The 11039-nt window shown below is 40.5% G+C and overlaps 1 long non-coding RNA gene across 1 annotated transcript; it reads left to right on the top strand.

The window, feature by feature from the left end:
* The first annotated feature begins 7014 nt into the window (after positions 1 to 7014).
* On the top strand, positions 7015 to 10716 carry LOC122131507. Its single transcript, XR_006152099.1, has 2 exons — positions 7015 to 8097; positions 9540 to 10716. It is a non-coding gene; the product is annotated as an uncharacterized LOC122131507 (long non-coding RNA).
* The last annotated feature ends 323 nt before the right edge of the window (positions 10717 to 11039 follow it).

Here is an 11039-nt window from a genome sequence, read left to right as displayed (position 1 = left end):
AGTTTATAAAACTCTGTGCCCAGCTGTGAGTGTGTGTGAGTGTGTGTGGGTGTGAGTTGGTGTGAGTTGGTGTGAGTGTGTGTGTATGTGATCAGTTTAGAGACGACCAACCATGTGAAATCTCTAAGGTGGGATTTGGACTGCCCTGTTGCAGCTGTGTGTTGTTCAGTGTGTTCTTTGGCCTAGCCTTTTTCTGTCTCCAAAGCCACCTGGTCCTTGTCTCTTGGCGGGAGGGGGAAAGCGCTGCCAGCAGACATCATATTCGGACAACTTTGTTACATCATAATGGCATGATTTGAAAACACCTTAATTACCCATGTGTAACAGCATCTTTTTACACTGTGCCAACATGTCCCCCAGCCCTAACAGAAATACATGCACATGTGAAGAATGACTGGACTTTTACTTCAATAGAAATTGTGGACCAAAGCTGCTTTCACATACACAGCACAAAGTGGGGAAATGAAATGGCCGCACTAATAATCAATACAACCGCACCAATAATCAATACAACTGCACCAATAATCAATACAACCGCCCTAATAATCAATACAACCACACCAATAATCAATACAACCAAACTAATAATCAATACAACCACACCAATAATCGATACAGCCAAGACAGCCGTTTCAAGCGTTTTTTTAGGCTAGATTTAGGAGCCGGTTTCATTCCTAAGAGGTGTTATTCTATAGATTATTTAATCCACAGATTCTGTATTGTGTGTATTTTAAAGACCATTAATCCTTCTGTGTTTTCAGGCCATCTTGAAAGGCTTAAGTACTATTAGGCCCTAATAGTTAGGGGGATGGGAAAGTATCAGAAGGAAATCAGAGTTAAAAATCTAAATCCCACCTACAACAGGTTCTGTAACATTCTGCGTAGGATTTCTCAGTCCATTCGCAGAACTTTCTGGAACACCCTGAGCAGTGCGTCACTCTCTTCAGCCTGCGTCTGGCGTGTCGAGTCCCACAGACGCTGGATGGGGATGAGGAATTGAGCTGTGGTTCATTAGTGATGAATATTCTCTGTCTCTGTGCGGTTATTACTGCACTCGTTTCTCCATCTGGTTTTCTTGTCGTTTAGTTGCGGAAAAGGTGATTGGGGCATTAGAGTCCTACTGTGCAACTCAAGGCTCACACCTGCTCTCTCTCTCTCTCATCTCTCCTCTCTCTTTCCTTCTCTCTCTTTCTTTCTCTCTCTCTCTCTCTCTTTTCTCTCTCCTTTTCTCTATTTCCTTCTCTCTCTTTTTTTCTCTCTCTCTCCTCTTTCATTCCCTTATTAAGTGCACAGCCACCATCAGGCGAGAATGTGGCCTCCACCATTTATTTTTTATGAGGAAACTGCTAACTGCAGCTCCTCTTGATTGTGTAAAATGTGTTCTGGATCATTTGAATGATGATATATGGATATCTGCTCTCCTTTTCTTTGTCACACACACACACACACACACACACACACACACACACACACACACACACACACACACACACACACACACACATACACTCATAGTTAAGGTATGAGTGTATAAGCAGCAGATGGGATATGTTTCACCTGCCTAAGAGAAAAGACAGAGAGAGGAAGAGCCACTAGTGTCAAGCTTTTTTTACTCTTTGGCAGAATGCACACACAGAGATAGACATAGAGAGAGAGAGAGAGAGAGAGAGAGAGAGAACTACATGTGTGAAGCGTTTCTCTGCCTGGGTCAGAAGGCACATGCAGAGCAGCAGCATCAGTAACGATGCTGCAGGATTATCCTCATTGATTACAACAATTGCTGGAGGCAGCTGACATCCACACACAAACCCCAGTCAATGCAGTCAAACGTAAAGCTGATGTAAACTCCAGGTAATTATGCACCTCTCTGCAGTATAATCACTCTGTGTGTGTGTGTGTGTAGTCTGTCTGTGTGTGTGTAGTCTGTGTGTGTGTGTGTGTGTTGTGTGTCATATCCCAGGGTAGTGCTGTTGAGTGATGCCAGGATATCTGAGCCCTTCAAGGAGTTCTGGGAGATCTTTGGCCTAGTCCAGACACCTCATACTCTCTTGCTAATCCATGTGATAATATTCCTGTGGTTCGAGTGGCTACTAGCGATGCTGGCTTGTCTTTGGTGTAGAGAACATTCAGAGACAATACTAGCGATGCTGGCTTTTCTTGTAAACTTGACCACAACACCACTGTGTGTGTGTGTGTGTGTGTGTGTGTGTGTGTGTGTGTGTTTTAATGTGTTCTAAGAGTGCCATGGCAGGATATGTATTGGTTTAATGCACTCAAGACGCTAATGGTTCCTAGCCACATCTAGAGCCAGTTCCACATAACTCTCCCCGGACATTATTATAAGATTATTATACTGTTCTATTATATCATTATTATAATAATACATTACAACTAGGTACATGTGTGACAAGATGGTTTAACTGATCCAAGGCAAGAATGAGAGATGGATGTGATCCATGGAAGCAAGAAGATGTGAGAGAGGGGGAGAGAGCGAGAGAAGAAGGGGGGAGAGAGAGAAAGAAAGAAAGAAAAGAGAGAGAATGAAAGATGTCCAGGTGTTTGTTCTGGTGGCAAAGAAACTTCAGATGAGCCCTGACTCTTTATCTCTCCCTGTCTTTATTACCTCCTCTCTCCTTTTCTCTGTCTTTCTTTATCTCTTTCTATCTTTCTGACTCTTCTGGTCTTTATCGTTGCACTTTATCTATTCCATCTTCTCTCTGCCTTTTGCGCTCTCTCTCCTCTCTCTCCTCTCTCTCTCTCCCCTCTCCCTCCCTCTCTCTCCCTCTCTCTCTCCTCTCTCTCTCCCCTCTCTCTTTGCTGTAGGCAGATTGTTGTGTTATCCACAGAGTTCTGAACACTGAGACTGTAATAGAGTTTTCTCATAGTCAACACACGCACACACACACGCACACTGCCTCGATTTCCAAGCATTCATTATTTAGGACATGACTCGATTATTTATAACAGGTCTGTTTCTGTGTATTCAGCAAACAGCACAATCCCACACACACACACACACACACACACACACACACACACACACACACCACACACACACCTTCATTTTATTAAGTGCAGTTCTCTTTTTGACACTTCCCATGCAAGATTTAGGGCTGGTGTTGATGACATAAACAGATGACATGTAGAAAATTAGTTTGTGAGTGTGTGTGTGGTTGTGTGTGGTTGTGTGTGTGTGTGGTGTGATGTGTGAATGTGTGTGTGTGTGTGTGTGTGTGTGTGTGTGGAACCTGGAAGAAAACGGCTTTCCAACAAAAGCACAGGTGTTTCTAGAGGCTAGATTTAGGGTGAATAAACGAAACAACCAACTCCTGGTCAAATGAAGAATGGCAGTATTCCTACAGCATAGCAGCCTGTAACTAACCTATTTGGTGATGAGTTTATAGCCTACTTTATATTTATAATTTATCAATATATTATAATAATACCATTATACCATTACGGTAAATATATTTAATAATACATTATAATATGGTCAGTGCCTACCGGTTAGCCTTTATGTTAGATGGGCTAGCTAGCCTTATTAATACAATGGATACATAGGCAATCATGACAATATTTGAACCAGCCATATTTGATCCGTTTTAAACAAGAGGTAATAAAATCAAACAAAAAAAAGTTTAAAATATTTAAGTTTAACTGGCTGAACTTGATGTTTTACTATTTGCTGTTCAAATGTAGACACACTGTTTAAGACAAGCTCTACACCAGCTGATGGTCATGTGTTCCTTTAATAAAAACAGGTCATGGGCGATATGAGCGTCTCAGTGTTTGCACCGTGGGGTTGGAACTTCGGAAGGGCGCAATTGTGTTTGTCATTGTCAACGGGAGGCCTGAAAAGCATTAAAAGGGCCAAACAGCAAAATAATGTATGTGTGTCTGTGTGTCTGTGTGTCTGTGTTTGTTGTCTGTGTGTTTGTGTGTGTGTGTGTGTGTGTATGTGTTAGTGCCTGTGAGAGCCTCAACTGTTGGGCAGTTAAAAAGGACAGGCAGATTTTTACTCACAGATAATGAAGAGGTGTGTGTGTGTGTTTTGTGTGTGTGACAGAAAGTGTTTTAGATGCAGAAATTGGCTAACAGAGCGTGTTCCTCTGTGTCTGTTTGCCTTTTGTTTGCCCTTTGTTTGTCTGTGTGTGTGTGTGTGTGTGTGTTATAAAAAGAGAATGTTAATTGTGTGACAGAGAAAATAGAGTGTTAATTGACTATGTGCATGTGATAGTTCTCACATGCTAAATTTGGAGTGTGTGTGTGTGTGTGGGTCAGTACACACTTGTGTGGGTGTGTTTTAATAAGTGAGTGTTCCTCAGACATTTGACTCTCATAAACCTGTTTACTCTTCATTTGAGAAACATATGGTCTCAGTTTATTTTAAGTAGTCTAAGGTACTACTTAATGCTTAATTACTAATTTGTACACAGTACAATTACTAATTGGTGTCCTTTCTAGGTAAGTCTATAAAAGTACATACTCTCTGGGTTAGTGGGAGAAACATGTGATAATAGCCTGTGTACCTACATACACATTTGTCTAGCCCCTCCTTGCTGAACACTCTTGTTTTTTTTAATTTTTTTTTTATAATTTATTTATTGAAGGAATTGCAATACAGGTTATCTCAAGCAGTATCTCAAGCATTTTTCCTCCATGTTTTCATTTTTTTTAAACACGAACAAGATTACCCTCCCACCCTCCCCATACACCTCTTGGCAGTTAGTATGTTCATAAAAACAAAAAACATTTCTCAGTCATGAATGTACATTTCACAGCTATGCATCAATATTCTTACAAAACATAGGCCCTCATATGTCCATAACACATTAAGTGGCTCAAATATAGTAAATATTTACAATGTGTCAACCATTCTGTGAGGCGATCTAATATCAATAGGAAAAAAGGAGATAAATAAATAGGCAATGAATAGAAAGAAGAATAAATAAATAAACGGCTAGGAAAGGATAGAGAGGGGGAGGGTCTCAGTTACAGTTAGGGACACTCACCCAGTGGGCAACTCTTTCAGACTCTCAAAATACGACAAAAACGGTCCCCACTTGAAATAGAACCTTTCCACAGACCCTCTGAGTGTAAATTTGATCTTCTCCAGCTTTAGAAAAAACATTACATCTTCCAGCCAGACCGAAGCTGATGGGGAAGTAGAAGATTTCCAAACTAACAAAATTCTCCTACGGGCCAAAAGTGATGTGAATCCAATGATGTCCGACTGGTTTGCATTTAAACCCAGAGTTTCATCAGCCACACCAAATATTGCTATAAGTGGACAGGGTTCCAGCATCACTCCAAGAGCCTCGCTTAGCGTTTTAAAAACTATTGCCCAGTAACCTGAAAGTTGGGGACAAGACCAGAAAGAATGCACTAGATTGGCTGGAGAAAAAGAACATTTATCGCAGCTAGCGTCCGTCCCAGGGTATATGCTGGCAAGCCTTGCCTTGCTTAAATGAACTCTATGCAAAACCTTAAATTGTATAAGCCCCAGTCTGGCACATGACGATGAAGAATTTACTCTTTTCAATGCCTTTGCCCAATATTCCTCCGGCAGGTCAATACAAGCTCATCCTCCCACCTACTTTTAAATTTGTTTAGGTTTTGATCTCCAAGAGACATCAACTGAGAATAAAGTAGAGAGATTAGACCTTTATTCACAAAGGGTGAGAGTAAGTTTGTCCAAACACTGTGACGACTGGGAGATCGGGAAAATGAACAAATTTACTCTTAACAAAGTGGCGAATCTGTAGATACTTAAAAAAAGAACTGCGAGGAAGGTTATATCGTTACACACATTTTCAAAACTGTCAAATATGTTATCTGTGTATAGGTCTTTGATGTATATGAGACCATTCAAACTCCATTGTTTAAATGTTGAATCCAGTGTAGAGGGAGGGAAAAGATGGTTCTTATAAATCGGGCCCAGAACCGATGCTGATGTTAGCTTATAGTGACAGCGAAATTGATTGAAATTTTTTAGAGTGGACAATACAACAGGATTGGATATAAATCTAGAGAGCTGCACTGGCAAGGAGGAATACACTAAAGCTTGGAGAGATGTGGAGCGACAAAACTGCGCCTCAAGTAGACACCAGTTTGTATCTGCTCGATGGAGCCAAAATAATATCTTTTGTATGTTGGATGCCCAATAATAATGAATAAAGCTTGGAAGGCCCAATCCCCCCACCTCACGATCTCTTTGGAGAATGGTCTTCTTAACCCTTGGAATCTTATTCCCCCAAATAAATGATGTTATGGATTGGTTGACTGATTTAAAAAATGACTTGGGTATAAAGACTTGCAGGCATTGGAATAAATAAAGAAATCTGGGAAGTATTGTCATCTTCACAGATTGTATTTTCCCTGCCATGGTAAGTGGTAAACTGCGCCATCTTTCAAAGTCAGCCTTCATTTGATTGACTTGGGGGCCATAGTTAGCTTCAGACAGAGAGGAGAAGGAGCGAGTAAAGTGTATACCTAGATACTTGAAACCATCTTGAGATATGGGAAAGGGAAATTATCCTGGTTGAATATGTAGAGCTGAGTTGTTAATAGGAAAGCATATGCTTTTTTGAAAATGTAATTTATAACCAGAAAAAGCTCCAAACTCATTTAAAAGCGACACAATTCTGGGACCACTAGCCATAGGATCATGAATATAGAGCAGGAGGTCATCCGCATATAAAGATACACGGTGTTCGATGTCCACCCTCTTAATGCCCTGAAATAGAGATGTTTGATTTAAGTGCAATAGAGAGTGCTCAATTGCAATGGCGAAAAGAAGGGGGGACAATGGGCAACCCTGGCGGGTGCCACGAGTTAGTGGAAAATAGTCAGATCTAGAGTAGTTTGTTTGTATGCTTGCTAAAGGTGAATGGTATAAGAGCTTAACCCACTGCACAAATATGTTACCAAATCCAAATCTCTTCAAAACATTAATAAATAAGACCACTCCACTCGGTCAAATGCCTTCTCTGCGTCCAGAGAAAATAACTACCTCTGGACACGGAGAAGCACTGGGTGAATAAACTATAGCAGCCAGCCGTCGAATATTGGAGAAGGAATGGCGGTTTTTAATAAAACCTGTTTGGTCATCTGAAATTATTTTAGGGAGGAGGCGCTCTAAACGGCATGCTAACACTTTAGCCAATATTTTAACATCTACGTTCAAAAGAGAGATGGGGCGGTAAGATCCACACTGGGTTGGATCCTTGTCTTTTTTAAGAAGAAGGGAGATTGACGCCTGTGAAAGGGTGGGGGGTAGAGAACCATTTTTCAAGGATTCCTGAAACATTTTCATAAGGATTGGTGTGAGCTCCTCTTTGAATTTCTTGTAAAAATTAGTTGGGTAGCCATCGGGCCCTGGGGATTTATTGGTCTGCATTGCCATGATGGCACTTTTAAGCTCATCTTGTGTGAGAGCTTGATCTACATTTTTTGTGGCCTCAGAGTTTAGAGTTGGTATTTCCAAACTATCTAAGAATTGCTCCATATCTGTTGTATCAGAGGGAAATTCAGAGGTGTAAAGAGAGTAGTAAAAGTCTTTAAAAATATTATTAATTTCTTTTGGCTTGTTTGTGGTGTTTTGGTGGGTATCTTTGATCAGGGGTATAAGTCGAGATGCGGCTTGACGTTTCAATTGATGAGCCATTAACCGGCTTGATTTGTCACCATATTCATAGTAGAGACCACGTGTCTTAAGAATGAGTTGTTCTGATTGTTTGGTAGTGAGATAATTAAATTTCGTCTGCAAATCAGCCCGCTCCTTATATAATTTAGCAGAGGGAGTCTCTGAATATTTCCTGTCCAGTTCTAAAATGGACTGTGCTAGAGCTTGCATTTCCTTCTTACGTTCCCTACTGGCATACGAACTATAGGAGATTATAAGACCTCGTAAGTACGCTTTCAAGGTTTCCCACAGCACAGAATATGAAACAGAGTCAGTTTCATTAATCGTCAAGAATGTATTTATGTTAGTTGAGATAAAACTACAAAATTCCTCACTTGAAAGCAGAAGTGGGTCAAATCTCCATGGAGGTCGCTCTCTAATGTTTAAAGGAAAGCCCAGATCCAACAACACAGGTGAGCAGGGGCGGCCCTAGCATATATGGCGCTCTAGGCGAGCTTCACTCCTGGCGCCCCGCCCCCCCCCCCCCCCCTCACACGTTTTTTCCCCACGAAAACGGAATTGCAACTTTCAAACGCTATTTTGCCCTGTAAGACTGCATTTCTTTCACATAAACACAACAATGATCGCGACGATGAACAAACATTAATTCAAGAACAAATCACTGAGAAAATGTCACGCCTGTGCTGGACTACGCTCCGGCCACGCCCCCTGTTCAACTGTTTATGGACACACACACACCTCCACGTCATCTTCCCACTCGCCTGCAAATAACGTTTTCTTAGTCTTCTAAAAGTGAATCTAAAATGATATAACAAAAGTATGTATTATTATCATTTGTTAAATTTAGCTATTATGTAGGCTAGTTATTAAGCATTTTGGTGTATTTGGACAGCCTGACATTTTTTTATTCCAAGATGCATAGCTCTTGATTAGTTGAATCATGTCTAATTAAACTGGCTAGCTCGCTCCACCAAAACTAAAGCTGTCCAAATGTGATTACTCATTTTTTTATGACGCAAAATGACACAAATTGCGGTACAGCTGAACTTGAACTGATGTTTCGACTGAATAACAAGGAACGTCACAAGTCACTGGCTAGCTAGAGTTAGCTAACTAGCAAGATTACATACAATCCATTCGCTAAAGTTGACAATACAACACTTGGATTTTTACCAGTATTTCTCACTTGTTGACAATTTGCCGTGTTTGGCTTCCTTAATGGGTGTGCTATGCAACGAGTAAGATATGTGTAGTGTTGTTGCACTGGCTGTTGGCTTTATATGTGCGCCCCTATTTTAATCATGTCTTTTTTTGTATAATGTAGAATAAATGGACATATCATTTTTTTTATATACCCGCCTCTGTAAAATCCTTAAAGAACTATTTGACAGGGAGTAGGAAAACGTTCAATGATAAGGTAGGCTACATCTTTTCTTCTTTGGGGGCAATTCACGCATTCGTGAACGTTTTCTTATCTGGAATTCATTCTAGGCTAGAACAAGATTGAAGGATTTACCTTTCTCCTTGGCACGTTTCTCTTCTTCTTCCTTTCTTTTCTTCTTAAATTGCGCCCCGGATGGCTTTTGCCTCTTCATTATTTTGTTCTTCAAAGTTTCTTGAACACACACACTCTAACCAAACGCCTCACTGTGCTAGCATGTTCTGACGACACCAAGGACGTACGTACCCCTTCCGTTTTTTTGGCTCATTTTACCCTAATGTTAGATTTTTTTTTTATGGCAAAATATTGGTTGGAGATATAGAAGGGGGCGCAAAAAAAACTCTGTCCAGCAAAAAAAAAAACACAATTCTGTTGTTTTTTTTGCTGGGCGCAGTTTTTTGCGCCCCCCTCTGAGTGGCGCCTTACCGCCTGTAGGAAAAACCGCCCCTGCAGGTGAGTGATCCGATATAACTATAGCGGTATATTCAATCCGTTTAATCATTGAAATAAAGGAATTATCTATAAAGAAATAGTCTAGACGGGAAAAGGAACGATGGACATGGGAGAAAAAAGAGAATTGTTTACTAAGTGGGTTCACAATTCTCCAAGGATCCACAAAACCACTCTGTTGCATGAAAAGTGAAAAGGATTTGGCCATACCAGAAGATATTTGCTTGGGATTGGACCTATCCAACAATGGGTCAATAGCACAGTTCAAGTCTCCTGAGAAAATTAGCTGGTCAGTATTTAGATTGGGTATTAGTGACAATATCTTGTTTGCAAAGTGAACATCATCCCAGTTAGGGGCATACACATTCACAAGTACAACAGGCTTCTGAAAAAGGGAACCTGAAACTATGAGAAAACGGCCATTGGGGTCACTGATTACATTAGAGGCAAAAAATTGAGTACTTTTGGCAACCAATATAGCCACACCCCTGGACCTGCTAGTAAATTTGGAATGAAAGGTCTGACTAATCCAATTTCTACGGAGTCTATTATGATCCTCCAATCTGAGATGTGTTTCTTGTAAAAAAATAATATATCTGGTTTTAATTGTTTTAAATGAGAAAAAACTTTAGCTCTTTTAACAGGACCATTAAGCCCCTTGACATTCCAAGATATAAACCTCACAGGATGGCCTTCATCAGGGTCATCTATGTTGGCAACATTAACAGACATATAGGGCAAGCAATTATATACAATGAAAGCATACGCTGTATTTTAGAACACATACTGAGAAAAACAAAGCAAAAACGACCATCTAAGGTAAGCTGCCATGGTGATTCCCCAGAACACCCCTTAATAACATATACCCCCCCAAACCTAGATCTACTTCCCCAATTGAAGACGATCGCAGGCATTACAAAACTAGAAACTTCCAAAATCATTCTCTATAAAACTAAAACTAACGTTTTGATCGAGGGTGGCTCCCTTTCTAGAACATTAGCACTACCTTCAAAGCACAGCCCGCTTAGCTAGAGAAAACATCAGTTTAGCATGTAAAATAAAAAAAACCATTGCTCATCTGCTGATTGAAAGGATACTCATAGTTAGTATATCACAGTCTTATTTAAGTCTGTTAAGTAGCCTAAATTAAATGGGATGCAGCGATCAAAGAAAAAAAAAAGGTTATCTTGATAAATTAGGCTAAACTAACATCAACAGCGCCAGCAGTGGGCTACGTGAAAATAGCCTGTTATCTGTAGTCATTCAACTTCTTGTTGTTTTCCCCAGTGTGAATCGTAAAACTCTTTGGCTGCCTCTGGTGAGTCAAAATAGTGTCTTTTACCTTCATGGGTGACCTGGAGCCGGGCAGGGTATAATAAGCCAAACCTGATCCCTTTCTCGTAGAGCAGAGATTTAACATCCCTGAACGTTGCTCGTTTTCTCCCCAGCTCCGCACTGAAATCTTCATGGAAAAACACACGACTTCCACAGAAGACTAGCTCC

Source organism: Clupea harengus, unplaced genomic scaffold (assembly GCF_900700415.2).
Source record: "Clupea harengus unplaced genomic scaffold, Ch_v2.0.2, whole genome shotgun sequence".
Taxonomy (NCBI): domain Eukaryota; kingdom Metazoa; phylum Chordata; class Actinopteri; order Clupeiformes; family Clupeidae; genus Clupea; species Clupea harengus.
The sequence above is the reverse complement of the archived record's forward strand: the minus strand, read 5'-3'. Positions and strand labels throughout refer to the sequence as shown.